At 38.4% G+C, this 25,948-nt stretch overlaps 1 protein-coding gene across 1 annotated transcript in view; it reads right to left on the bottom strand.

Annotated features, from left to right (window-relative positions):
* SLC10A1 (solute carrier family 10 member 1) overlaps window positions 1–25,948 on the bottom strand; it is a 65,411-nt gene that overhangs the window by 38,469 nt on the left and 994 nt on the right. The window lies entirely within an intron of this gene.

The following is a 25,948-nucleotide window of genomic DNA, read 5'->3' as shown; positions in this document are numbered from 1 at the left end:
GCACTCTAACCAGGTGGGATTTATATCAGGAATGCAAGGCTGATTCAGTATTAGGAAAACTATCAGCATAATCAACCACCTCAATAATAAAAGACAACAAAAATCATATAATTATCTCAATAGATTCAGAAAAAGCCTTTGACAAAATACAATGCCCATTCCTATCAAAAACACTAGAGAGCACAGGAATAAATGGAGCTTACCTAAAAATGGTAATATTTATCTAAAATCATCAGCAAGCATTATCTGTAATGGGGATAAGCTAGAAGCCTTCCCAATACAATCAGGGGTGAAGCAAGGATTCAAATCAGCATATTATTCTATATATTACCAACAAAATTCAAAACAAAGAGACAGAAAGAGAAATTCCATTTAAAATAACTATAGGCAATATAAAATACTTGGCAATTTACCTGCCAAGACAAACCCAAGAAGTATAACAAAGCATTTTTTTTTAAAGCAGTTGGGGTTAAGTAACTTGCTCAAGGTTACACAGCCAGTTATCTCTGGATGTGGTGCTAAGTATCTGAGCCCGGGATTTGATCCCCAGGTTATCCCAACACCGGCGTCGGTGCTCTTACTCACTGGGCCACCTAGCCACCCCTAAGCAATTGGGGTTAAGTAACTTGCTCAAGGTTACATGGCCAAGTGTTTCTGGGTGGGTGGTAAGTCTCTGAGCCCGGATTCGATCCCCCAGGTCATCCTGACACTTGGTCATCTGCAAAATGGGGATAATAATAGTGCCTACCTCCCAGGATTGTTATCAAGATAAAATGATATAATATTTGGAAAGCACATAGTGCAGTGTCTGGCATATAGTAGATACTATCAAAAGCAATAGTCGTGCAGGAGAAGGAGGAGGAGAGGAAGCTCTTACTTGCTGTGCTACCTGGCCACCCCACAAAGCATTTTTCCCACAAATAAAGTCAGATCCAAATAATTGGAAAAATATCATTTGCAGTTAGGCCAAGCCAAAGTAACAAAAATGACAATTCTGCTTAAATTAATCTATTTATTCAGTGCCATTTACCAATTAAACTACTAAAAATTTATTTTACAGGGCTAGAGAAAATAGTAACAAAATTCACCTGGAAGAACAAATGGTCAAAGAAATCAAGGGAATCAATAAAAAAAAATGTAAAGAAAGGTGGTCTAGTCATACCAGATCTCAACCAAAGTGGTAATTATCAAAACGATCTGGTACTGGTTAACAAATAGAGTGGTGGATCAGTGTAATAGGTTAAGTACACAATACAATATAGTCAATGACTGGAGTAATCTATGGCTTGATAAACCCAAAGACTCCAGCTTCTGGGATAAAAACTCACTATTTGACAAAACATGCTGGGAGAACTGGAAAATAGTATGGCAGAAACCAGGTAAAGACCGACATTTAACACCATATACCAAGCTAAAGTCAAAATGAGTACACATTTTACAAATAAAGGGTGATATTTTAAGCAAATTTGGAAAGCATGGAATAGTTTTGGCTGTCATATTTATGGACATGGGAAGAATTTAGGACCAAAAAAAATATAGGGAGCATTACAAAATATAAAATATATAATTTTGATTATATAAAATTAAAAAGATTTTGCACAAACAAAACCAATGCAATTAAAATTAAAAGGAAAGCAGAAAACTGGGGAAAAATTTATAGCAAGTATATCTGATAGAGGCCTCATTTCTCAAATATATAGAGAACTAAGTAAAATTTTTAAAAATATGAGTCATTTACCAATTGAATATAAACAGGCAGGTTTCAGATGAAGAAATCAAAGCTATCTATAGTCATATGCAGAAACACTCTAAATCACTATCAATTAGAGAAATACAAATTAAAACTCTGAGGTGCCACCTCACACCTATCAAATAGGTTTTATATGACAAAAAAGGAAAATGAAAAATGTTGGACGGGAATGTGGGAAAACTGGGACACTAATGTATTGTTAGTGGAGTTGCAAACTGATGCAACCATTCTGGAGAATAATTTAGAACTATGCCTAAAGGAATATAAAACTATGCATACCCTTTGATCCAGCAATACCACTACTAGGTATATATCCCAAAGAGATTTTTTTTAAAAGAGAAAAGGACCTACTATACAAAAATATTTATATCAGCTCTTTTTGTGGTGGCTAAGAATTGGAAATCAAAGGGATGCCCATCAGTTGGGGAATGGCTGAACAAGCTGTGGTATATGCCTGTGATGGAATATTATTGTGCTATAAGAAATGAAAAAGCAGGGTAATTTCAGAAAAACCTGGAAAGACTAACATGAACTGATGCAAAGTGAAGTGAGGAGAACTAGGAGAACAGTTGTACGCAGTAGCAGCAATATTGTTCAATGAAGAACTATGAATGACTTAGCTATTTCCATCAATACAATGATTGAAGACAATCCCAAAGGACTCATGATGAAGCATGCTATCCATCTCTGGAGAAAAAAACTATTGTCTGTTCACAGCAAAGCATGTTGGGAAGATGCTTCCTGACTTGAGTGTTCCTTTTTAAATGTGAATGTTTATTTCTTTTAATTATTTTAAAATATTTAAACCTTTTTCTTGATCTTAAAGATCGTGTAGATTGGGGTTGGGAGGGATGAGAGATGAGTGAGTTTGAGAATAATGAAATAATCAGTGACTGAAACCATTTTCCCATCATTCTTTGTTCTGAGCACGTTCTGTACACTTCTAAAATACCCACCTGTCTCTCTCTTTTTTTTTCTTTTTAAATACCAATGATTTTACTTAAAAGAATCTATTATGTAAAAAGTTCCACGGGTCAATAAATTTGGAAGAAAATGAGTATTTGGTCCAAAAAATAAAAATAATTAAAATTTTAGGTCTTTTATTTTTTCTTTTGTGATTGTATAAAAAATTAAAAAAAAACAAAAAGCAGAATTTTAATACAAAGACTTTTTTTTGCTATAATCATTAGTTTTAGAGGCATTGTTAGCTTGGAGTGTGTGCAAAGAACATTTCCCACATCTTTCTGTAAGTATCTTCTATTTTCATCATGAATTCTCTTTTAATCAACTGTAGGTTATTTATTTTTTTTTCCAAATGCTTTATTAACTTTTGGTTTACTTTATTCATTTCCACCAGATATTGGGTCACAGACTTTCTCCCCATTTTTCCCCTACTCACCTTCCCAAAATAGCAGTCCCCCAGGATATCCCCTCCTCTTATTTCCCAATTACATGTAAAATTGTATTAATAATAGTGTATATATATATATATATATTTTTTTTTAAGCATTTGGTTTTAAAACTTTGAATTCCAGATTCATTCCCTTCCTCCCTTGTCACCCACCCTTACTGGGAAGATAAGTAATTCAATATAGGTTGTACCTGTGTAGCTAATGCAAAACATTACCATAGTAGATAAATTGTAGAAGACTGATTATATTTCCCTCCCTCCTATCCCATCTCCCACTTGATTTATTCTCTACTTTAATCTTGTCCCTTTTCAAAAGTGTGTGCTTCCAACTTCTCTCACCCCCAACCTGCTCTCCCTTCCATCATCCTCCCTCTCATCCCCTTCCCGCCTACTCTCCTGTAGGGTTGTATGTCAATCCCTCCCTGAGGATTGACATTCCCTTATGCCTTCCTGTTCGTCCCCTCCATTGTACCCATTTTCCCTTGCCTCTTCTATATGAGATAGTTTGCCCCATTCTGTCTCTCCCCAACTCCTCTCATTTTATTCCTCTCTCACTTCTTAATTTCAACTTTTAAGTGTCATCCCTTCCTATTAGGTTGTTCCTGTGCCCTCTTTCTATGTATACCTGTAAACATATAGATATATATATATAGATATACACACACACACATTCACATATGTAATCGTATGCCTATATACCCTATGATAAAGACTATAAATATAAGTTTCATCAGTTACAATTATTGTTTTTCCATGTAGGAATGTAAATAGTTCCACTTTGATAAGTTCCTTATGATTTCTTTTCCCTGTTTACCTTCTCATGCTTCTCTTGCTTCTTGTATCTGAATGTCAAATTTTCTATTCAGCTCTGGCTTTTTCTTCAAGAATACTTGAAAGTCCTCTATTCCACTGAATGACCATATTTCCCCCTGAAACATGATACACAGTTTTTTTGGGTAGGTGATTCTTGGTTTTAATCCCAGTTCCTTTGACCTCCGGAATATCATATTCCAGGCCCTTCGAACCCACAGTGTAAAAGCTGCCAGATCCTGTATTATCCTGATTGTGTTTCCACAATATTCAAATTGTTTCTTCCTGGATGCTTGTTATATTCTCTCCTTGATCTGGGAATTCCAGAACCTGGCTATAATATTCCTAGGAGTTTTCTTTTTGGGATCTTTTTCAGTAGGTGATAGGTGGATTCCTTCAACTTCTATTTTGCCTTCTGGTTCTAAAACATCAGGGCAATTTTCCTTGAGAATTTCTTGGAGTATGATTTCTAGGTTCTTTCTTTGTCCAATAATTTTCAAATTATCTCTCCTGGATCTATTTTCCAGGTCAATGGTTTTTCCCATGAGATATTTCACATTGCCTTCTATTCTTTCATTTGTTTGGATCTGTTTGACAGAATCTTGATTTCTTATCAAGTCACTAGCTTCCCTTCACTCCATTCTAAATCTGAGGGAATGATTCTCCTCATTGAGCTTTTGAGATTCTTTTTCCATCTGGCAAATTCGGCTTTTTAAGGCATTCCTCTCCTCATTGGCTTTTTGAGCCTCTTTTGCCATTTGAGTTAGTCTGTTTTTTAAGGTGTTATTTTCCTCAGTCAGGCTGTTGACTCTCATTTCATAATTTTCTTGCGTTGTTCTCATTTCTCTTCCCAATTTTTCCTCCACTTCTCTTATCTGCCTCTTAAGGGTCCTCTATGGCCTGTAACCAGCTCATATTTTCCTTTGAAGCTTTTGGTGCAGGAGTTCTGACTTCACTGTCTTCCTCCTTTTCCATGCTTTGCTCCTTTTTGTCCCCAAAATAGGAATCTAATGTTGGGTTCTTCTGTTTCCTTTGTTTCCTTTGCCTGGTCATGTTGCCACTCAATTACTTGACTTTGGGGCTTTTTGCAACAGTAGGACTCTGCTACCAGACATGGGAGCTTCGTACCAAACGCTGGGGTTTTCTCAGCTGCCGGAGGTATTAGTTGGGTGAAGTCTCTGAAGCCTCCACATGCTCTGGCAAGCTGGTTGCACACCCCAGGACCTCCACCCTAGACCACAATCCAGGTCCAAGCACGTTAAAGCAAGAGCGATTACCCCTCAGACTGGTCACTTGGTCCCCCTATAGTCTGCAGGCCAGGAGCTAAAGCTGCACCAAGTCACCAGCTATGCCTCAGCAGCTCAGTGACTTCTTGCCCCGGGGGCAAAAGCCAACGCTCTCCCCACTTACTGGTCCCAGAGTCCAGACTGCACTGACCTCTCACTTTGTCCTTCACATCTATGTGTTGATAATTCTGGAAATGGCCACAGCTGCTGCTAATCTGGAGTCCCTCCAGCCTGTGGCTGGTCAAGCCCACCCTGGGGCTAAAACCTCTGGCTAACGTAGGCCTGGCCTCAGCTCCCAGAGCACTGAGCTGGCTGATTCCTGCCAACCTGCTGGGCTGTCCTCAGAGGAAGATTAGCTTTTCTGTGTCATTTTGTGGGTTCTGTAGCTCCAAAGTTTGTTCAGTCACCTTTTACATGAATTGGGGAAGGTGGAAGCTGGAGCCACACGGAGGTCCTGTTTCTGCTCTGCCATCTTGACTCTGCCCCCCGCAACTGTAAGTTATTTAAAATAAATTCCTACAACTTAATGGAAAAAAAAAACAAAAAACTATTGTCTGAATGCAGACTGAAGTATGCTATTCTCTCTCTCTCCCTCTTTTGAAGTCTTCTTGTACAAAATGATTAATATGGAAATGTTTTATGTGATTGTACACATATAACATATAGGATTGCTTACTGTCTAAGGGATGGAAAAAGGAAGGAAGAACTTTTGGAACTCAAAACTGTTTTTATATGTTAAAAAATTGTTTTAACATGTAATTAGGGAAAAATAAAATATTATTAAAAAAAGAAGAAAATACATAGATAATAAATATAGGCAGCTAAATGGCATTGTGAATAGAACACCAGGCTTGTAAGTCATGAAGACATGAACTCAAATCTGGCCTCAGACACTTATTAGCTATGTAACCCTGGGCAAAATACTTAGCATTCTTTGCCTCAGTTTCCTCATCTGTAAAATGAATCTTTGCCAAGAAAACCAAAAATGGTGTCACAAAGAGTCAGACATGACTGAAACAGCAACAGAGTAAATATAAAGGTGATAAATACAAAATAGTTAAACAGTAAGTAACTTGAGAGGGCATTTGCAATTGAGGGGATCAGAAAAGGCTTTCTTTATAAAGCCACAGGTGAAATACCTTGCAAAATTTAAACATTATATAAACATCAACTATTGTTATTAGTCAGTTTCTTTATCTATAAAATGGAAGGGTTCGTACGGCATTGTCCTTTAAGATTCCTTCCAGTTCTATTTGCCTATGATTCTAATGAATAACATGGATCAACATAATAAATAGGGACTTCTAACATGTTGAAAAACACTATGAATTGTTTTGTGATTGAGTTAAAAAGAAAAATCACATTCTAGGCAACAGACCTGCTGCTTTTTCCATCAAGTTTTCTCAGATTCTTTCAGGTCACATTAATCTCTGCCTTTAAGGAAAAAAAAACTAATTTCTCTGTCTGGACTTCCAGTTAAAATGGTGAAGTGAGAAGTCCTTCTATCACATAAACCCCAGAAAATAACTGAAAAGGGTCCCAGGAAGACTAATATTAAAAGAAATCAGAAATAAATAGAAAGCAAGGTCTTCCTTCTAGTCTGGAACTGCACAAAAAGATGACTAGAAGTTTGTGGAGAATCTTAGACAGGCTGCAGCAGGGAAGCCAACCGAGACTCAATTGCCATGTGTGATACTTCTCCCTAGGTTGGATGGTTCCCTGAAGTCCAGCTCTGTGATGCTGTAGACTTCTCTTCATGCTCTTCTTGACTGAGGTCTATTTATTCTGGTTTTTTCATTTTGTTGTATTCTAATGACTACCCTAATCTGTATAACTTCTCTGAGTGAAGTCCTTTGGAGCTGCATGTAGAGGAATATTCTAAGGTACCTCTCTGAGCCAGAGTACTGTATAAGGTGGATATATGTCACCTTCGGAACTTGGGAGGGATGGTTGAGAAAGACAAATGTGAACTTTTTGAACGGCAGACTACCGATCTCCCCAGAGCCACATGCCTCCCACCATGCCCCTTGATTTTCTTTTTTTTTTTTTTTGCCTTTTTGGAGGGCAATTGGGGTTAAGTACTTTGCCCAAGGTTACACGGATAGTTTTTTTGTGTGTGGGTGTTAAGTATCTGAAGCCAGAACCAAACTCGGGTCCTCCTGACTCTGGGGCCAGCGCTTTACTCCCTGCGGCCACCTAGCCGCCCCCATGCCCCTTGATTTTCACCGCCTTTAACCCTAGGGAGTACTTAGAGTGGACTCTCCTTGATTAGATCGTTTTATCCGTCCTTGGAGAAGGTATGATTTTTTCTTGCTCCAAACTGAAGAGTTCATGTACTCTTCCCTATTCATTTGTCTGTACTAATCTATATAGCTTCCCTGATAACTTGGGAAGGAAATTTACTAGCTATTCAGGATTGTTTTTGTGTAACCAAAAGTGTTATCGTCCTCTTGACAGAGATCAGGTGAAGTGCTTTTTATTCTGAGCCCTAACCGTACCCCTAGAATGTATACATTCATACATAGAACAAATTGTTCTCATCCGCCCATTCTGCAAGGGAAAGTATTGACGTGCTTGAGGTAGACCTCCCCCTAATTCACCTGATGGTTTTATACCTGTTTGTTACCCTCAACTTCGTTTAGCCCTTCTGCTGAGACGGTTTAACTAGGGTGTGGCTATTGCACATGTTACAGCTTCTTGGAGACACAAGTGAGATTTTTGTGCCAGGTGGACATGGACATGAAAGGTGGATGAGCAGCCCTGAAAAGGGCTCAGCAAGCCCTTCCACTAGAGGTGCTAGTTTTCCGTTAACACCCCATAGATCCCGTGTGTGTGTGTGTGTGTGTGTGTGTGTGTGTGTGTGGTAGATAAGGTTCTAGCCTATACTAAACCACAGTGGTCCAGGATCCTACCTGTCTTTTCCCAGTAGGCTGCTAATGATACTGGCAAAACCTTCTCCTACTCCCCACAAAGATAAAAGGTGCAGTTTTCCTTGGAAACAGAGTGGGCCAGATCCAAGACCAGATATGCATCTATGTTACCCATAGACAAAGCATGTCTTTATATAATCCAAACCTAAAAACTAGTAAAGATAGGAAAAAGAACTGTAACAGGAAAACCAGTCCAAGCTGTCACAGGCAGACCTGCAGGACTGTCTCCCTGAACAGGGAGACAGGATCCAACTGTGAACTCCGCCAGGAACCAGGAACCCCAGCAGTAGATAGAGCCAACTGAGCACAATGGTGCCAGGAACAGAGGAATAGTACAGAAAGCCTGAAGATAGTGTTATTTCTAAGATCCCACTGGGGCCTGGGAGCTACATAAAAAGGGACAGAAACAAATCTAGGTTGGGAATTGTGCAAGGAGAAGACAAAGACTGACTAAGGTCATAATTCACAGTGGACCACAAGATTGAGATAGAAGGCAAGTATTGAGGATGGGGTGGGGTCTAATACCAGCCACTTCTTCTCAATTAGGATCAGCAGTGACATCCAGACCAAACATGATGAATTCAACCCATCCAAGACTACCAAGGCGGATTGGCCCAAGTACAACATCCATACCCAGGAACTGAAGCTGAAAATCTGCATTTAACAGAAGAAAACACTAAATGCCATGAAGAAATACTCTGAGTGGAGAAAATCCCAAGAAAGAAACCCAAAGTAAGAGACTGAAGGTAGCCTAAACATCTGATCCAGGAATCAGGCTGTGTCTTGAATAGTCTGCTCCTAGTTTTCCTAGTGATGTGGCTGTAAATCAGAGCTTGCCTGATACCCGAGATCCAGGGCTCTGCCCTGTTCTGGTATTCTGGCCAGAAGGTATTAGCTGCCTTTAATATTATTAATACATTTTAGATACCATTCATGTGTATGGAAACATCAAGGACATGATTATCATCAAGGCCTGCTTGACATCACTGTCTGGCATCTTGAAATTGAACAAAGCAGAATTGGAAAGCCTAGTGACCTATAGTTACGTTTTTTTGTCTCATCACTCTATAAAAACCTTTCTTATGGTATCAATAAATGGATTGTTTTGATAGTCTCACCTAGCCTATGATTTTATCCTCACTTCTCCGTTTTAGTGCATCACTTTAGAGCTGGCCTCAAGAGATTAATACCACAGTAACTATAAGGGGGAAAAATGGCTTAACTACAAGAAATGCAAGAATGGTTGGAAGAAATGAAGCAAAATGTGAAATTAGAGTTCTAGAAGAAAAAATTTAAGGGAGAATAAGTAGCTCAGAATAGAAGGTAGAAAAATCTTCCTTTAAATAACGGATTCTTTAAAAAAATAAATGAGTCCTGGCCCCGGAGTCAGGAGGACCTGAGTACGGTTCTGGCCTCAGACACTTAACACCCACACAAAAAAACTAGCTGTGTAACCTTGGGCAAGTTACTTAACCCCAATTGCCCTCCAAAAAGGCAATAAATAAAAATAAATGAAGCAAACACCTCAATAACCCCATGAGAGAACCAAAACTATTAGAACAAAGTCAAAAAATGGAGGGGGGGAGAGAATATGAGGTATCTACTATCAAAAACAAATTGATCTTTTGTCCAGGTCAAAGGGAGATAATTTAAGAATGACAAGATTCACTGAAAAACATTACCACACAAAACACTTGGACACAATATTTCAAGAAATCATAAAAAAAACAAACTGTCCAGATCTATTAGAATCAGAGGACAAAATGAAAATATCTACCAATTATCTCCTAAAAGAAACCCTAAACTGAAAACACTCTGGAATGTTCTCTCTTCATATTCAGCCATATTTGGTTTTATTAGGATGGTTTATTTTTTATTTTTTAGAGACATTGATTAATTAATTTATTTTTAGTTTTCAGCATTCATTTCCACAAGATTTTGAGTTCCAAATTTTCTTCCCATCTCTCCCCTCACCCCCACAGATGGCATGAGTTCTGATTACCCCTTCCTCCAATATCCCCTCCCCTCTTATCTTTCCCCTTAGTTTCTTGTAGGGAAAGTTAGATTTCTATACCTCATTGCATGTACATCTTATTTCCCAGTTGCATGTAAAAACAATTTTTAACATTTGTTTTTAAAACTTTGAGTTCCAAATTCTCTCCCTTCTTCCTTTCCCTCCCACCCTCATTGAGAAGGCAAGCAATTCAATATAGGTTATACATGTGTAGTTATGCAAAACACTTCCATAGGAGTCAAGTTGTGGAAGACTAATTATATTTCCCTCCATTTTATCCTGCTCCCCACTTATTCTATTTTCTCCTTTGACCTTATCCCTTTTCAAAAGCGTTTGCTTCTGTCAATCATAATACTTAATTGGGTATTTCCCTCCATCCTCTCCCACCTTTTTTTTTTCCTTTTGGAGGGCAATTGGGGTTAAGTAACTTGCCCAAGGTTACACGGCTACTTTTTCTGTGTGGGTGTTAAATGTCTAAGGCCAGAACCGAACTCAGGTCATCCTGACTCTGGGGCCAGCACTTTACTCACTGCGCCACCTAGCCACCCCCCCACCTTTATTTTATCCCATCCCTGATTCCAGGTTTTTATTCTTTCTTCCTTTGCTTTTAACCCCCTCTTCCCTTTCACATTCTTCTCTCCAACATTAAAGTTTGTTTTACTTATGACTATTCCTTTACTTATCCTGCCCTCTTTCCTAAATCCCTCTCTCCCCCCTCCCTTGACCTATGTTCTCCTAATTTCTTTTTTGGGTTTAATGTATTTCTATATGGAAATTTTTGTATGTGTGGGTAGTGATTTTGTTCAATCTTTTTTTTTTTTGGCTTTTATTTGGAGGGGGGAAGGTAGGGCAATTGAGATTAAGTGACTTGCCCAAGGTCACACAGCTAGTTAAATGTTAAGTATCTGAAGCTGGATTTGAACTCAGGTCCCTTAGGTCCTCCTGACTCCAGGGCCAGTGCTCTATTCACTGTACCACCTAGCCACCCCAGTTCAATCTTTTTTTATCTGGCTCAGATAAAAGTGAAATTTGTGAAATGCCTGTTCCCTTTCATTATGATTAATTACTTTTCATTTCATGTACCTGAATAGGTATGGTGATTATAATAATAGTGATTTCCCACCCCTGCCAGCTCCTTTCTTCCCCAGTATAGTTCCTTAAACTTCCCATTTTTGTCTTTTTCCTGGATTTTTCAAACAAGAAAATTAAAAAAAAAAACACCCTTGTAATATTTACCTTTTTCTATGAACCTTAAAGATGTTTGAGTTCTCAGGAAACATTTATCATTCATTAGCTTTTAAACAATTCATTCCCATATGTTTCCTTCCAATTAAATAAATGTGTATACTTTTCTTTGTTGGGTTTTTTTTTTGGCTCCTGTGTTTCTATTTCAAAATGTCTACTAAGTTCTGGCCTTTTCATGAGGAATGTTTAAATATCTTCCATTTCACTAAAAATCCATTTTTCCTTTGTAACTTAATTTTTGCCAGGTAGGCTATTCTTGGTTTTAAACCTATATCTTTTCTCTTTTGGAACATTATATTCTAGGTTCTCCTCTTCATAGTAGCAGCTGCTAGACTCAGGAGTTGCTAACAAGCTGGACTCTATGTAAGGCCTTTTTACCACAGAGTTCTTGGGATAACAATCCCTGTGTTAGGTTCATCTTGGGGCACTTTCCCCTTCTATTGAACTCAGGAGCTTCTTTGGCATTAAACTCTGCTTAGGACCTACTTCTTCCCACTGGGCTCACAAGATCACTCACTCTACATTAAACTCTGGTAGAGGCCCTTCTCCCATTCTGGGCTCTAGAGTCCCACCATGGGACTTTGTGGTTGTTCTGAGCTAATTTCCCATCACTAGGCTCAGGGATGCTTCTCCCTGTGTTGAGTGCTGCTGGGATTCATGTCATGCTAGAACTTTCCTGTTGTGCTGGGGTTACTTTGTGCTGTGATTTCCACCTGTCCTGACTTGTCTTGGTTTTTGCAGAATTTGGGTTGTCTTTCTTTCTGTACACTTCTGGTCTGAGTGGAGGCACTTAAAGGTGATTCTTATTTATTTTTTGACGTGGTATGTTTTTAGAGTTATATATAAATGTTTTTGGGAATCTTGACTTGTCTAGGTCCTAGCACATCACCATCTCTCCACTATCCCCCTAGACACTTTCATAAAAAAAAAATTCAACATATAGGGCAAGCAACAATTCAAAAAAGCCTAAAACAAATACAAAAATACAAATGTCAAATATCAAAGGAGAGATAAACAAATTTGAAAAAATATGGAAATAGATGAAGTGTTAGTCTGACCAAAAAAGGAGAACCAAATGGCCAATATAAAAAATTAAAAAAGAAAATCACAACAAATAAAGAGGAAATATGGGAGACTATCTTGCCCAGTTATATGTCAATTATATTGATAAATTGAGTGAAATGGATGAATATTTACAAAAATGTAAAATATAGAACAAGAAAAGGAGTAATAGGGGCAGCTAGGTGGCACAATGAATAGAGCAGTGGTCCTGGAATCAGGAGGACCTGAGTTCAAATCCAGCTTCAGACACTTGACACACTAGCTGTGTGACCTTGGGCAAGTCACTTAACCTCAATTGTCCTGCCTTCCCCCCTCCGAAAAAAAAGAAAAGAAAAGGAGAATTGAATTAACCCAATTTCAGGGAAAAAAAATGAGTAATAAATAAAAGAACTGGCTCTACCCCAAAAAAAGGACTAAATGTATTTACAAGTGAATTCTATTAAATTAGAACAATTAGTTGCAATATTACATAAACTGCTTAGAAAAATAGGGAAAGGAGAGATATTACCAAACTCTACTTATAAGAAAAATACAACCCTGATACCTAAACCAGAGAGAGTTAATGCAAAGAAAGAAAATTCTATAGACAAATACCTATAATAATTATCCATGCTAAAATATTAACAAAGAAAATACAACAACATATTTTAAAATGTTATGACTATGACCAAGTGTATTCATACCAGGAATGCAGGATCAGTTCAAAATTATGAAAACTGTAAGCATAATTAACTATGCTAATAGGGAAAACAATAAAAATCACATGATTATATGAATACCTGCAAAAATGCTTTTGATAAAACACAATATCCTTTTATGTTAAAATATGAAGACATATAGGAATACATCCATTCCGAGGCTTTGGCCCTCAAAAAACATGGAGTGGCATTATACAAAGCTAAACAGAGAAACCTTAAGGCAACCGACAATAGGAGAAAAAGAAGATAAACTGTGTTATAGAAGAGAAGGGTGATATCAAGGAGGAAGAATAAGTGCCTTAACAGGCATCTTGGAGCCAAAGATCGAAGTTGAATCCACCACTGTATCTAAGGCCTAAGGGAAGTCCCAAGAAAAGGCTGCTCTTTCCCCAACTTTCTCTTTTGGGGCCAATTTATCCACAATTACTATTGCATAATCTTCTGTTTCTTTGCCCAAACACTTCCAGGACCTTGAATTTTTGTGTCAACAACAAGAGGCCAGGGGTTAACTAGAGTTAGATATAAATGTTAATTTTGGCAGAGAATTCAACCTCTGTTGAAGTGTTAGGAATATCACTAAATGAGGATTTGGGGCAATCACAACTGAACTCATAACTTTTGTTTAAAATAAACTCCTAAAAGCCAAAGAAGAAGAAATCACATGGGCCTCTTGGGCCTAGACACAAAACAAGCTCATTATTGTAAAAGTGATATGTAGAACTAGAAGAATATAATCACAGTTCAGTTAAAGGAACAAAAAATTAAGAATTTTGAGGGAAATAATGGAAAGAAAGAGGGCTTGTGTAATGGAAATGCAAATTTAAAGATCTTCCCTGCCCCTAGGCTAAAGTGCACCTGAAGCCTGGGGTGGGAGGCTTGCTTTTCAGTAGATACTTCTTGATTGGCCAGTGAGTCAATAAGGTTGTTACATTCTCTGAGCCAGGAGAAGGCTATATAAGCCCTGATGTGAGGCTTTGTTTTGGGGGCTCACTTTGAGAAGTGTTCTGTGATTTGATATGGATTCTGGGAAGCCGTTGTCCTGAGCCCCCCGGCTTTGAAAAAACCCAGATGTTGACTGGGTATGGATGTAATGGTTGGACAGTTTGAAATCTGTCTACTAGATCTGTTTCTGTATTGATAATTCTGTCTGTGTACTTTGAAGCTCGGGGTGCTGACCTTTTCCCCTGAACAAGGTAAACGATATATGTCTGACTGACTAAAGTAAGCTTGTTAACCCATTTTGAGTTGCTTTCCTTTAACACAGCACATCCAAGAACCTGTATGGGCAGCCACCCTGAGGACGCACTTGGGGTGCTTGCTGCTACAGCTTGAGACCAAATCTCATATTATATCGCAAAGCGGTGATAATGAAAACAAAAAAGCACTGGTCAAGAAATAGAAAAGTTCGTCAATGGAACAGAGTATGTATGCAAGACCCAGATGCCAACATACTGTCTTTGATAAATCCAAAGATTCCAATTACTGAGGCAAGGACTCATTAACTATTCTATTTAAAACTACTGGGAAAACTTGAAATGCAGAATGGGCAGAAATTAAGTTGAGACATATAACTCATGCTATATGCCACAATAAGCTTCAAATAAATAATGGACTTAAATACAAAAGGGCATATCATAAACAAACTAAAGGAGCAGGGAAGGCTATATTTTCACAACTATGAATGTGGGAAGAATTATTGAATAATTGAGAGATAGAAGACAAAAAGAACAATTTTGATTAAATAAAATTGAAAAATATTTAAACAGATAAAATCAACATACTGAGAATTAGAAGGGAAAACATTAAATGGGAAAAATCTCTATAAAAAATTACTCCAATAAAGGTATGATATCCTAGAAACATAGGGAACTGGGAAAAATATGTAAAAACAAGAGCCATACCCTAATAGATAAATGGTCAAAAGATGTGAAAGGCAAGCTTCTTCAAAAGAAGAAAGGGAAGCAATTAATAACCATATGAAATAATGTTCCAAATCCCTAAAGAGAGAAATGCAAATCCAAACTTCTCTGAGGTTCCACCTCATATCTAATGATAGGTTAATGGCACCTAGACCCCTAACAGGAAAAGATCATGTCTCTAGAAACAACTCAGTTCCTGAATTTTCCCATACATTCCAACAGCACAGATCACTGGTCCACTCCAGACTACTTACCACTCCTTAATCTCAATCAGTTCCTTTCACTGTACCTTTTGTATATAAGCATCAGCCTTATTCTTATTAAGTTGCAGGTTCACTAGGAACCCTGCCCACTTTTATTGGCTACAATAAAATTTGCCCCTTGGGGCCAAGATGGCAGAGTAGAAACAGGACTTCCAAAAGGCTGCTGCTTCTACCTCCTCCAATTCATGTAAAAAATTACTCTAAACAAACTTTGAAGCTACACAACCCAAAAAATGACAGAGAGAAGCTAACCTCCCACTGAAGATAGCTTGGCAGGCCAACAGGAAGGGGCCAGCACAGCACTCTGGGAGCCACGCCCAGCCCCACTCCAGCCAGAGATTTTAGCCTCACGGTAGACACAGCCAGTCCTGGCTGGAAGGATTTCAGATCACCAGCAGCTGTGGCAGTTTCCAGAATTATCAATCCATAAATGCCAAAGACAAAGTAAGAATTCAGTGTGGACTTTGTGGGAACAGGGGTTCTGAGAGTGCGGTCCGGCCATTGCCCCTGAAGGGAGAAGTGGCTGAGTTGTGACAGCCATGCGCCTGCTGCCACATGGCTGCTTCAGAGCTCCTGGCCTACAGATTGTAGGGGGACCAAGCAACCAGTCTGAGGGGCAATCGCTATTGCTTTAACCTGCTTGGATCTGGATCACTCTCTAGGGTGGAGGGCCTAGGGTACATGACCGGTTTGCCAGAGTGTGTGGAGGCTTCAGAGAGGGCACCCAACTAATAGCTCTGGCAGCTGAAAAAACCCCAGCATTTGGGATGAAGCTCTCCTCTCTGGTAGCAGAGTTTTACTATGGCAAAAAGTTCAAAAGTCAAGTAATTGAGTGACAACATGAGCAAGCAAAGGAAGCAAAGCAAGCACAGCAATCTGACTTTACACTCCTATTTTGGGGACAAAAACGATAAAAGCATGGAACAGGAAAAAGAAAACAAAGTCAGAACTCCTGCACCAAAAACTTCCAAAAAAAAAAATACAAGCTGTTTACAGGCCATAGAGGGGCTTAAGAAGGATTTTGAAAACCAAATAAGAGAAGTGGAGGAAAAATTGGGAAGAGAAATGAGAATGATGTAAGAAAACCATGAAAAGAGAGTCAACAACCTGACTGAAGAAAATAACACCTTAAAAAATAGACTAACTCAAATGGCAAAAGAGGCTCAAAAAGCCAAAGAGGAGAAGAATGCCTTAAAAAGCTGAATTTGGCAGATGGAAAAAGAATCTCAAAAACTCACTAAAGAGAATCATTCCTTCTGAATTAGATTGGAGCAAATGGAAGCTAATGACTTTATGAGAAATAAAGATACTAATAAACAGATCAAAACAAATGAAAAAATAGAAGGCAATGTGAAATATCTCATTGGAAAAACCACTGGCCTGGAAAATAGATCCAGGAGAGATAATTTAAAAATTATTGGACTACCTGAAAGCCATGATCAAAAAAAGAACCTAGAAATCATCTTCCAAGAAATTCTTAAAGAAAATTGCCCTGATGTTTTAGAACCAGAGAGCAAAATAGAGGTTGAAAGAGTCCACCAATCACCTCCTGAAAAAGAACCCAAAAAGAAAATTCCTAGGAAATATTATAGCCAGGTTACAGAGTTCCCAGATCAAGGAGAAAATATTACTAGTTTCATTTGCCTTTAAATTGATCCCATAAGATTTTGTTATTCTGCATAGAATTCTCATTCTTATTTAGAGATTAAAGGACAGGCTAGAAACTTAAGTATGTTTGAATAATGAATTTTCTCTACCACCATTGCATTTTTTTCTATATCAAGGCAATGTCCTCTATTATGTCACTTGACAGACTGTTAAAACATATAGAATAGTTCTTGTCATCTTATTATTTTGTTGCATTCACTGCATTAAAGCAAAATTAAAAGAGGCTCATATTTTGGACCAACTTGAGCAATGCATCTTACCACTGATTAATAGGCTGAAAATTGAGATCCTAGAATTAATAGATATAGATTACTCTTCAAATAATTGTACAAGAAGTGCAAGAAGGGAGTTGTGGAAGCATATTAAAAACTTTCTTTTTAGCAAAACTGAACCATTAAAAAATACCATAAAACCCTTTTCAAACTCCCTCCCTCCTTGGAAAAGTGGATAACTTTTTGTAAACAGAAACGTCTTTCTTAAGGAAATGGATTAAGAGTAGAAACCAAAGTTTGAAAAAAGATAGTTTTGCTTTCTCCATCCACAAATCAGTTGACCTAGCACTCATCCAAGGGAAGAGCCCATAGTTTCACTGGAAGGGAAACACCCTCTTCTATTATTCAGAAGAGATTCTTGATATTGATTATTGTGAAGAGTACCTTTGGATCCTTGAGGGGACTGTCCCAGGAAGAACTGAGATGATGATTTTGTTACTCAGTTATTCTAGAGTGATAATCCAAAATTGTGGGGGCATCCGAGTGGCACAGTGGATAGAGTGTCAGGACTGGAGTCAGGAAGACTCATCTTCTTGAGTTCAAATCTAGCCCCAAATACTTACTAGCTATGTGACCCTGAGAAATCACTTAATCCTTAACTCAATTTCTTCATCTGTAAAATGAGCTGGAAAAGGAAATGTCAAAACACGCCAGTGTCTTCACCAAGAAAATCCCAGATGGGATCATGAAGAGTCAAGCATGAATGACGTCAACAACTCAAACCTGTATTGTTTATATATTATGATTTTTCTGTCAAATCATATAGTGGTAGAGTCATGTCAAAGAACATGAAGAAGCTGTACCATTTTGGAAATCTTTCTAGGTTAGAAATGCTTCATTTCATTAGATTAATTAGATTTTATTACATCTACAGTATCAAAATAACACCATAGAACTTAATTATGCTGTTTCATACATTTTTGGAATCTCCTCAACTAGATGACATGCCCCTTGAAAACATGAATCATATATTGTCCTTTCCCTTATTCCCCAATGTGCCACACACCAAGTACAATGTTGGACTCAGTATATCCACTCAGTAAAGACTTCAAATTATAAATTCATAGGATCTTATAGGGAGCTCTGCCCCTACTTCATGACTGGCAGTTTTGTCATGTTAGACTCCAAGTCAGAAGAGATCTGAATTCAGATTCTGCCTCTGACACTTAACTCAGTGTGATGAGCAAGTCATTTAATATTTCTGAGTCTGTTTCCTCTATAAAATGGGGATGATAGTGATGGAGTTATGGGACCCAGACCCCTAAAGGAAAAGTCTCTAGAAGTGAGTCAGTCCCTGAACTTTCCTATATATTTTCAGCTGCCCAGATCACTGTCATCTCCCCTAAGGCCATATGACCCACTCCAGCTGACCTTGATTACTTAATTAGCTTACTTCATACTCCTTAATCCCAACTATTCCTTTACACTATTGCCACTGGACCACCCCAGGCTGTTTACTACTCCTTAATCCCATCAAGATATTTTCACTGACCCTTTTTCCTTTTTTTTTCTCTATGTAAGTACCAATCTTACCCCCATTAAGTTGCAGATTTACTAGGAATCTACCTTCCATACTGGTGTTATAGTAAACTGCTCCTTGATTGAAAGAAGGCTTGAGTGCTCCAATTCTTTCCAGGCAGAATTGCCCTGTGCCTTTACATTTCAGGGTTCCCAGCACCACAAACCATAACAATAGTACTTACCTTATAGGCTTGTCATGAGCATCATGTGTAAAACACTTTGCAAACTAGAAATCTAAGTTATTATTGAGATGGTTGCGGGGAGGGGGGGGTGTCCAAGAAATAATATATGAACATAGGTTGAAGGACTGAGAGTGTTTATCTTGAAAAAGAGAAGATTAATATGTGTTTAAATGTTTGAGAAGTTGTCATCTAGTAGGGGAATTGTGGTGCTCCAAAAGGCAGGCCTAGGCTAGAACCAGCAGGTGGAAAGTAGAGAACGGCAGATTTGGGTTCAATACAAAAAAATTTCTAACAATAAAAGATATACTAAGGAGAGAATGAACATTGGAAGTGCTCAATAAGAAGTTGGATGACAAACTGCCAGGGATCCCCAGCTCAAGGGATTCTTGCTTCTGTCAGGTTTGTCAAAATTACTTTCAGTGTTATAGTCCCATGACATCTCTGATTTGGATTTTCTGGCATGTTTCATGAGAACTTATCTTCCACTACTGCCCACCATGACAAATGAAGTCTAAGGACGCCACAGGCCAGAACTTTATTTATAGAACTGTTAAATTCTGAATTGAAAGTCTGAGAGTATCAGAATACTGATCTTTACCAAAAAAAAAAATGCATGTTTCTTGGTGTTCTTGAATGGAAGGTTCATGTTTACTTTGGAAATTTGCTTCCCCTTCTTTCTTGTGTATCTAGGTCTGATTCTGGATGCAGCAACAGGCCCATTGAGTGTGACAGTTACCACAGCTATGGGAAAAAGAACTCTGAAGACTTGAGTTCCAGTTTTGGCTTGGTTACTGCCTTACTATATGATCCTGGGGGCTCCCCTTCTCTAGGTCTTAATTTTCACTTCTTGAAAATGGGGATCTGGGGGGACCAGAGCCAAGATGGCAGAGTAGAAGCACAAACTTGACATGAGTTCCCACTCCAATCACTTCCAATACATGTAAAAAAATGACTCTAAAAAAATTTTAGAGCTACAGAACCCACAAAGTGACAGAGAGAAACAAATCTGCTGAAGGCAGCCCAGCAGGACAATAGGAAGGGTAAATTGCACCACACTGGGAGCCAAGCACAGTCCCTTGTGAGCCACTTGGTTCCAGTCCTAGGGTGGCCCCAACCAGAGGTGGCCAGAGCAGACTTCAGGATAGTGAATCACCAGCAGCTGTGGCGGTTTCCAGACATCTCAAACCACAAACACCAAAGACAAAGTAAAAGGTCAGTGTGGAACTCTGTTGGAACAGCGGGGAAGGAAAAGACTGGTCTGGCCTCTGACCCAGGGCAAGAAGCAGCAGAGGCGCAGCGGCTATGCAGCCCTGCCACATGGCTGCCTCCAGAGCTCCTGGCCTACATATATAGGGGGACAAAGAAACCATTCAGAAGGTAATGGCTTTTGCTTTAACCTGCTTAGATCTGGATCATGGTCTTGGGTGGTGGTCCTGGAGTGTGTGGCCAGGGGGCCAGAGTTTGTGGGGGCTTGTGGGGACTGTAGAGAGGGTGTCCTCCTAATAACTCCAGAAGTTGTAAAAACCCCAGCGATTGGGGATAAAGCTCTCTCCATTCTGGAAGCAGAGTTCTACTGTGGCCAAGAGCTCAAAAATCAAGTAATTGACTGGCAAGATGAGCAAACCAAGGAAGCACAAACAGACCATAGAATCCTTTTTTGCAGACAAAAAAGATTAAGGCATGGAATGGAAAGAAGACAGCAAAGTCAGAATGCCTGCATCAAAAGCCTCCAAGAAAAATATGAATTGGTTACAGGCCATGGAGGAGTTCAAGAAAGATTTTGAAAGTCAAGTAAGAGAAGCAGAGGAAAAATTGGGAAGAGAAATGAGAATGATGCAAGAAAATCAGGAAAAGCAAGTCAACAGGCTGCTAAAGGAGACCCAAAAATACACTGAAGAAAATAATATTTAAAATTCAGACTAACTCAAATGGCAAAAGAGGCTCAAAAAGCCAGTGAAGAGAAGAATGCCTTGAAAAGCTGAATTTGCAGGATGGAAAAGGAATTTCAAAAACTCACTGAAGACAATAATTCCTTCAAAATTAGATTGGAGCTACTGGAAGCTAATGACTTTATGAGAAATCAAGATACTATAGAACAGATCCAAACAAATGAAAAAATAGAAGGTAATGTGAAATATCTCATTGGAAAAACCATTGACTTGGAAAATAGATCCAGGACAGATAATTTTAAAATTATTGGACTACCTGAAATTATGATTTAAAAAAAAGAGCCTAGATACCATCTTTCAAGAAATTATCAAGCAAAATTGCCCTGATATTCTAGAACCAGAGGGCAAAATAGAAATTGAAACAATTCACCAATCACCTCTTGAAAAAGATCCCAAAAAGAAAACTCCTAGGAATATTATAGCCAAATTCCAGAGTTCCCAGGTCAAGGAGAAAATACTGCAAGCAGTCAGGAAGAAAAAATTTGAGTATTGTGGAAACATAATCAGGATAACACAAGATCTTGCAGCTTCTACATTAAGGGATCAAAGGGCTTGGAATATGATATTCCAAAGGTCAAAGGAGCTAGAATTAAAACCAAGAGTCACCTACCCAGCAAAACTGAGTATAATGCTATAGGGGAAAATGGGGTCATTCAATGAAATAAAGAATTTTCAAGCATTCTTTTTTTAAAAAAGCAATTGGGGTTAAGTAACTTGCTCTAGGTTACACAGCCAGTTATTTCTGGGTGTGGTACTAAGTATCAGAGCCCAGATTTGATCCCAGGTCATCCCGACTCTGGGGCCGGTGCTCTTACTCACTGAGCCAGCTGGCTGCCCCTAAGCAATTGGGGTTAAGTAACTTGCTCAAGGTTACAGGTCCAGGTGTTTCTGGGTGGGTCCTAAGTGTCTGAGCCCGGATTCAATCCCAAGTCATCCTGACTCTGGGGCTGGTGCTCTTACTCGCTGTACTACCTGGCCACCCCTTTCAAGCATTCTTGATGAAAAAAACAGAGCTGAACAAAAAAATCTGACTTTCAAATACAAGAAGCAAGAGAAGCATGAGAAGGTAAATAGGAAAAAGAAAGCATAAGGAACTAATTAAAGTTTAAATATTTACATTCCTACATGGAAAAAAACGATAATTGTAATGCATGAGACTTTTCTCAGTATATATATATATGGATATATATGTATACATACACATGTATGTATGTATAGGAGGGTGTATGTATATATAAATATAAATGTGAGTATAGGCATATGTATGTTCATGTATACATAGATAGAGGGCACAGGATGAGCTGTATATGAAAGGATGATATTTAAAAAATAAAATTAAGAGGTGAGAGAGGAATTTTTTGGGAGAATGAGAAAGAGATAGAATAGAGTATATTATCTCATATAAGAGAGGCAAGAAAAAACTGTTACAATGGCGGGGAAGAACAGGAAGGTGAAAGGGAATGGGATAACCTTATTCTCATTGAATTTGGCTTAAGGAGGGAATAACACACACACTCAATTGGGTATCCTACCCTACAGGAAAATAGGTGAGGTAGGGGATAAGAGGGGGGATGATAGAAGGGAAGGCAGATTGGGGAAGAAAGTAGTTAGAAGCAAACATTTTTGCTTCTACTCCGCCATCTTGGCTCCACCCCCGAAGCAAACATTTTTGAAAAAGGATAGGGTCAAAAGAGAAAACAGAATAAGTGGGGGGCAGGATAGGATGGAGGGAAATATAGTTAGTCTCTCACAATATAACTACTATGGAATTACACATGTACAACCTATATTGAATTGCTTATCTTCACAGTGGGGGTGGGTGAGGAGGGAAGAAGGGAAAATCTGGAACTCAAAATTTTAAAAACAAATGTTTAAGAAAAAAATGTGTTTTTTTACATGCAACCAGGCAATAAGATATACAGCCAGTGGGGTATAGAAATCCATCTTGCCCTACTAGAAAGTTAGGGGAGTGATGGGGGAGGATATAAGAGAGAATAGATTGGGAGAAGGGGTATTCAGTAGGCTTGCTATTTTGGGATGGGGGTTAGGGGAAAGACAGGGAGAAAAAATTGTAACTCAAAATCTTGTGGAAATGAATTTTGAAAATTAAAAATAAATTAATTAATTTTTAAAAACCCATGTAGACACCACCAAAGGCTGAGACAAAAGAGACTGGCTATATGAGTCTGCTAAGAATCCCAAGAGTGCATCTATGCAAAGAAAAAATGTCAGGCATGAGTATTAAAGAACCAAGAATAGGGTAAGTAGAATAGAAGAATATAATATAAATAAAGAATAGAAGAGTAAATCATTCTTTCTATACTGACAAAGTTAAATTTGGAAAAATGTCCATTAGGGTTGTATGAAATCTATTTGACTGGCAAATATTCTAACAGCCTCAGTAATCTTATTAACATTCCAATAAATTTTTCTGGTTTGGCTGATGTCAACCAATGGGAATAGAGCCATTCTTAAAGAATGGCAATGTTAAAAAAAAGTAGCAATATGAGCTATGTAAAAATAACTGTTGTGAGCCCTATTAGTGATACACAAAAAACTCTGTATAGTATGACTTTTATCACTAGTTAATGTCTGATGACAAGCACTGAAATATTTGAAATGTTTTCCCTTCTCAGTAGTTGGGGGGAAAGATAGGAGGGATAGAATTTGAAACTGAAAATAAAATAAAAGTGAATTTAGAAAAAATAATAATAATAAAAAGAAAATCCAGGAATGGAAGGCTGGAAGGAAACTCAGAAACTATCTAACCCAACTCCCTATTCTGCACATCAGGAAACTATGACCCAAGGAGGTTAAACAATTTGCTCAAGGTCAAAAAATTGGGTTGGAAATAAGAAGATGCCTTCTAGGTCTTTATTTTACAGTCTCTCTTATTTATTTATTTATTTATTTGCTTTTTTGGAGGGCAATTGAGGTTAAGTGACTTGCCAAAAGCCACATGGCTAGTATTTGTGTTGTGTCTGAGGCCAAATTTGAACTCAGGTCCTCCTGACTCCAGGGCCGGTGCTCTATTTACTATACCACCTAGCCACCCCTATTTTACAGTCTCTTGACCCTATGACAGTCACAGTTTCAAAGACATATACAAATATTTTTCAGTTGAATAGTGGCATCAATAAAGAAAAATAAGATATTTATGCCATATTTTAAAATTCTATAGTCCCAGATATAAGTTGAGAGTTAGGTAGCCCAGTGGATAGAGCATTGGGCCTAGAGTCAGGAAGAACTGAGTTCAAATCCAACCTCAGACACTTACTAGCTGTGTGACCCTAAGCAAGTCACTGAACCCTGCCTGCCTCAGTTTCCTCAGCTATAAAATGATCAGGAGAAGGTAATGGCAAACCACTCCAGTATCTTTGCCAAGAAAACCCCAAAAGAGGTCACAGAGAGTTGGACACAACTGAAAACAACTGAACAAGAACAACAGAGATAGGTTACTCCTTCCCCTCTATCCTAATACAGTAAGCCTGGGGCCACAATGGTCACATCCTCTGCATGCCTAGATTTCTTGCAATAATAGTAAAAATTGTTCATATTTATAAAATGCTTTGAAGTTTGGAAAACATTTCACAAATAGTATTTTATTTTATCCTCCCAAAAAACCTGTGAAGTAGGTTCTAATTATTACCCCTGTTTTACAGATGAAGTAACTGAGATAGCCCAAGGTTAAATGACCTGCCTAGGATCACATAGCTAGTTACTGTCTGAGGCTAGATTTGAACTCAGGTCTTCCTACTCCAGGCCCCGCATTCTATCAACTGCACCACCTAACTGCCTTTTGCAACTGAAGCTAAAGGTTTGGTTGTATGACCCTACAAGTTTTGTTTTCTATAAGTTGGTGACTGTTATTGTGTTCACTGAGACCGGAAGAAAAACTTGAGGAGAAAACAAGAAGATTTCAGATAAGATAAAGCCAAGAACTTCTGAATGGATGATGGTTGTTAAAATTTGAAAGGGTTCACTTAGGAAGGTATATAAGTCACTTATCTTCTCCTTTGCCCCAGAAAGTTTTTTTTTTTTCAAATATAAGCAGAGAGCTTTGAGCTTCTCCTTATTCAATCCCTTAAGATACATATTTCCAGGTTTCTTTCATTAGTTTAAAATCAGCTTTGGGCCTTTAGTTTTTTCTAGAATTTGTTTTTGTTTTTCTTAATGGAACTCATATCAAGAAACAAGGACTAACTACTAATTCCACCACTGGACCTACTATTGAATAATGTCTCCTGAAACAAAAGGAAATTAGTTAATCATAGGAGATTTGGGTTAGATGAGAAATGAGACTGATCAAGACCAAAATGGCTATAAATTATTAATGTAGGGTGGAATCTTTTTCTTTTTTTTTCTTTTTTTTCTTTTTGGAGGGGGGAGGGCAGGGCAATGGGGGTTAAGTGACTTGCCCAAGGTCACATGGCTAGAAAATGTTGTGTCTGAGGCTGGATTTGAACTCAGGTCCTCCTGACTCCAGGGCCAGTGTTCTATTCACTGTGCCACCTAGCCACCCCAGGTGGAATATTTTTCACTGGAGGTCTTTGAAAACAGGAGAGACCTGAGTCTAGTAGGGATGATCTGGTGCTGAATTGACCAAGAAACCAAGAACCCAAAAAGTATAGAGCATTATGCTAGGAGCTGCGAGGGATACAGAAAAAGTAAGAAGCATTCCTTTCCTTTAAGACCATTTAGTACTTAACCCGAATACCCTCAGGAATGAAACCGAGAAAAGCAGGACTAGACTACTGGAACTTACTAGCCCTACAGACAAAATTGAGGAACCTTAATTATGCTCTCTCTCCTGCTGAACTTCCCTGGGTTGTGTTTTTACAGTTTCTCCTACAGCATACTAATTCTTGGATGGGGTAATTTGAAAGATCTCCAGTAACTGAGTTGCTCTGTGTGTGTGTGTGTGTGTGTGTGTGTGTGTGTGTGTGTGTGTGTGTGTGTGTGTGTGTG

The sequence above is a fragment of the Petaurus breviceps genome, unplaced genomic scaffold, assembly GCF_028583685.1.
Source record: "Petaurus breviceps papuanus isolate PSGF00001 unplaced genomic scaffold, PetGlider_PUasm1.0 189, whole genome shotgun sequence".
NCBI classification, from domain to species: domain Eukaryota; kingdom Metazoa; phylum Chordata; class Mammalia; order Diprotodontia; family Petauridae; genus Petaurus; species Petaurus breviceps.
Note: the sequence above shows the minus strand (reverse complement) of the source record. Positions and strands in the feature narration are given on the sequence as shown.